This window comes from Mus caroli, chromosome X (genome assembly GCF_900094665.2).
Source record: "Mus caroli chromosome X, CAROLI_EIJ_v1.1, whole genome shotgun sequence".
Classification (NCBI taxonomy): Eukaryota; Metazoa; Chordata; class Mammalia; order Rodentia; family Muridae; genus Mus; species Mus caroli.
In genome coordinates, this window is record NC_034589.1 from 87,552,871 (window position 1) to 87,557,617 (window position 4,747).

Consider the following 4,747-nt stretch of genomic DNA (forward strand, 5'->3'; position numbering starts at 1 on the left):
GTTCAAAAGCACAAATGTGGTCATTATTGACATTTTCATATAGATTCTCTCTCTCTCTCTCTCTCTCTCTCTCTCTCTCTCTCTCTCTCTCTCTCTCTCTCTCTTACACACACACACACACACACACACACACACATGCACATTTTGTTTTCTAAAATAAGGTCATAAAAAAAATCTAATAACTAGAAGCTGGAGAGATAGCCTAACAATTAAGAACATGAGCTGCTCTTCCAGAGAATCCAGGTTCAACTCCCAGCACTACTATGACAATCCACAACTGTATCCCCAGTTCCAAGGGATCTAATTCCCTCTCCTGGCAAGATACCCACACACATAAGCATTCAGACAAAATAACCACACATATAAAATAATCAAAAGACCCCACAAGTCTGCCTGTTTCCCAGGAGATCTGCTCTAACCTCAGACACACAGGTGAGACCACTCACTCCCAACCCCCACCCCAATATCCCTACCTGCTGGGACCCTAGAGAGTCCAGTAATCCAGGGCTCTGCCCCTCCTGTCAGAGTTCCATCGTCATTTGGGTTGGCTCCTACATCTTTAGTCCAGGATCAGAATACCAAGACCCATGCCATAGCTCAGCCTGCCTTCCAGGAGGCCTGCTCCGGCCCAGAAAACTCAGGCCAGTCAACTCCAGAGACAACCATATGGTGAAAGGCAAGAACCAGGAAATAATCACCAGAAGCCAATATAATATGGCACCATCAGAACCCATCTCTCCTGCTACAGCAAGCCCTGGATATCTTAACACATCTGAAGAGCAAGAGTGTGACCTTGAATCCTATTTCATGAAGATGATAGAGGCCTTTAAAGAGGATATAAATAATTCCCTTAAAGAAATACAGGAAAACACAATCAAACAGGTGAAGGAAATGAATAAAATGGCCCAAGACCTTAAAATGGAAATAGAAGCAATAAAGAAAACACAAATGGAGGCAATCCTGGAGTTTGAAAACCTAGGAAAGAGAACAGGAACTATAGACACAAGCATCACCAACAGAATACAAGAGATGTCAGGCATAGAAGACACAGTAGAAGAAATTGATACCCGTGAAGAAAACTAACTATACCTTGTCAGCTGTTGACTGCTTGTAGCTGTTCAACCTAGGGGGAGTCCTTGTGACGTCTTCATCCATCCACACTAGAATGCTGATTGGTGTGGTCTTGAAAATCTTATGAAAACAATATTTTTGAGAGTTCATGAGCACAAAAGCCTTGCCATTTCCAAAAGATACTGTTTTGTTGGCAGTCCTTGCAGTGCTTCCAGTCTTATGGCTCTTAAAACATTTCTACCTCCTCCCCTTCCAGAATGTTCTATCAGTCTAGGGTATAGGAATTGTGTTACAGATAGCCTATATGGGGTTGGCCACACCACAGTTTTTTATTCTTTGCACTTTTACTAGTTTTAGTTCTCAGTAAAAGCCTCTATATGTTGCAAAAGAAAACTTTGATTGGGGAGAGATCTTCACTCATCTCTGGGTATAGGGATAAATACTTAGAAGACAGTTGGATATCATATCAATTGAGGAAAATTGTAGTACTAGGTTTCCTCTAGCATTTTTTGTTTCTCCATTCATGAGTTCTTGGCTAGATTTACAGTACCAGGCATGAGCTCCCTCCTATTGAGTCGATCTGAGTATAATCAGACTGCTATTGATTATCCTCAAGATATTAGTGCAGCTATATTGATGGACAGCTTACATAGCACTCTCTAACATTATGAGAGCTAGCCATTATCAGGGAAACTTTAAGGTCACTCCCAGATTGGCTTCTCCAACTCCTATAAGCAACATATGCGGTAGCTTCAACAATAGCATCTTATTCTCAAGTACTGTCAGGTAACCAAGAGCAATAACAACAGTGTATTGTTGTTTGAGAAAGTCTATTGGACTTCCTCAACCAATGACTTAAAAGAAGATGCCATTTTCCTGGTACTGGACTTTTTCTTTGATAGACTATGACTTATGATGGGTAGCATTATTCCCTTCCATGTGGGATGACTCCAATCCAAGTATATTTTTAAAGAAACCTTATAAAATAGTAGATTTCCTTGAAGTTTTTCAAAATTGATCTTTTAAGTGTAATTGCTTGAAAGACTCTAAATGCCTTAGAACACCATTATAGAAGTGTTTATGCAACAGTGAAATTCATCATTTCCACATAATACATTAGTAAATTATCAACTATGCAGAGTGACTTGGCAGACTAAAGCCCCATAGTTCTGCCCCATTCATTGCCCTACTCTTAGCAGATGCAGCTCTTCCTTCGTTTAGAAGACTGAACATTTCTTACTGCAACTTCTCATGAATTTGAAACAGATTAACTAAATATCTTTCCTTCTTTTATCAAGACTAGAATTTGTTGTTCATACCCATCCTAAAGAGTAAAAGGAAATAAAATACATTTTCTTCTTTTATTTTGTACTCTACTCAGAAACAGTTTCTTTCTAAGAAAAAGTGGAGAACCACAACTCTTAAGTAATCAAGATGAGCTCTTGAGGAGCAAAAGGTTCCTGGAGTCTAAAAAGCAGTGAATCCAGCACACTGTGAACAACTCCTAAGTGTATTTGATCAATCCTTTGAAAAAGGAGCTGCCAATGTGTAGCTGATGATGATCACTCCCTGAAAAAGTAAAACCCCTAATAAAGATGTGCCATTTGAAAAAGTATGAAAAATCAGCAAAAAAAAAAAATCATTGTTGCTTTAAAAATAGTTACCATTCTCTTTTTCTAAAAGATAAAAAGTTTTCTCCTGACCACTTTGGAAGCCTGGAAATGATGGAGTCAAAAAGTTCAACTATAGCAGTTCATCTGGTAAGACTTCAATTTGTTGTATTGTTGCAGAGATTCTTAAATCCACTAGTAATTAAATATTCTTATAAAGTGTGTGAGTGTGTGTGTGTGTGTGTGTGTGTGTGTGTGTGTGTGTGTGTTCTTGTGTGTGCGGTATGAGTTTGTTTGTACACATAATTGTGCAGTGGATTGGGTCCAGTGATTGACATTAGATATTTTCCTATATTGTTCTTTGCGTTATTTTTTTTTAATGGCGGTTCTTTCCAAAACTGTAATTCTCACTATTTTGGCTAAATTGGCTGGCCAGTGATCCTCCAAGATCTTCATGTTTCCACCTCTCTAACTCTGATGTTACAGATGTATCTACCACACCTCACTTTCATGTGGGTTTCTCAGGACCTTAACTCGGGTCATCACAGTTGCTCAGCAAGCACTTTGTCTGCTTAGCCATCTCTTTATCCCAAGACTTTTTTTTTTAATTAGGTATTTATTTCATTTACATTTCCAATGCTATCTCAAACGTCCCCCACCGACTCCCACTTCTTGGCCCTGGCGTTCCCCTGTACTGAGGCATATAAAGTCTGCACAACCAATGGGCCTCTCTTTCCACTGATGGCCGACTAGGCCATCTTCTGATACATATGCAGCTAGAGACACGAGCTCCAGTGGGTACTGGTTAGTTCATATTGTTGTTCCACCTATAGGATTGCAGATCCCTTTAGCTCCTTGGTCACTTTCTCTAGCTCCTCCATTGGGGGCCCTGTGATCCATCCAAGAGCTAACTGTGAGCATCCACTTATGTGTTTGCTAGGCCCCGGCATAGTCTCACAAGAGACAGCTATATCTGGGTCCTTTCAGCATGCTCTTCAGAACTAATACTACCAGGTAGCCATGGCACTGCTCCAAAAGAATCACCTATGTGAATTCAAAGACACGCAACCATATTATTTCTAACTCTGGTATCTACAGGGCAGCCACATTTTACTAATAGAAGCTCTTAGTTTCAAGTCCCTATTCATGACTTTAAACTGAGTTCAACTCTGTTTCCACATGTCTCTGCCCTTCCTGCCTGAAACACATTCTCAAGGTGAGAAGTAGAATTTAAAACAGGCAAAACAAATATACACACCTAGAGTGGGAAGCGACCTCTACCCTATTTTATTCAGTGTTGGAGACTACAAATTAAACAGACAGTAGACAGATAAGCAAGGGGGAAAGAGGATACAAACTTTGTTAATTTTTAAGTACACAGGGGCATCATAGAAAGTAAGTGAAAACCAAAAAAAGTGATTGGATGTAGAGGCTCATATAGCAGTTTAATAAGAAGGCAATGAATTATACAGAAGAGATAAGGCAAGGGAAAGAGGAATCAGGCTCCAGTAAATTGTCAAAGAATGACTAGGATATATATGAGGGAAACAAATAGAAAAGAAAGGTTAATTGGTAAAGTTTGAACAGACTCATCTCAGCACTGGCTCTCTATCTCCAGTGGCAAGAATCATATAGATATCCCATAGAATCTTAGTCTCTGTACCTTGACTAGCTCAGGTTCTCTGCCATAGCCTCCATCTGCTCCACTAAAGAAGTATGATATAGGAAGGGGGCTAGATTTTACATCACCCTCCCAGGGGACATTTTTAACCCAAATTTTATGCAGCTAAGGGGAGGGCAGAGAACTTTTCCTGCAACTATTGATTCTTCTTTCCTTTTTTTATTGAAAATAAAAATTTTCGGTAGGACCACAGGCCTCATCCGGCTGGATCAGCGCCGGGGTAGCAGGAGCGCAGGGTTGCCTGACACCTGCCAGCTACCCACGACCCCCGCCTCAGGATTTTGGGACTGCTGGTGAGTGGAACACAGCTTCAGCTCCAATCCAATTGCGCGGGACCTGAGACTGCATTAGTTAGGGAAGCAGAAACCGGCCTGAGTAGGGCCAC

At 40.6% G+C, this 4,747-nt stretch overlaps 1 long non-coding RNA gene across 1 annotated transcript in view; it reads right to left on the reverse strand.

Annotated features, from left to right (window-relative positions):
* Positions 1-1,095: 1,095 nt before the first annotated feature.
* Positions 1,096-4,747, reverse strand: part of LOC115030102 — a 57,460-nt gene continuing 53,808 nt past the window's right edge. The window contains exon 3 of the long non-coding RNA XR_003835729.1: positions 1,096-1,191. This is a non-coding gene — a long non-coding RNA (uncharacterized LOC115030102). The remainder of the gene's footprint in view (positions 1,192-4,747) is intronic.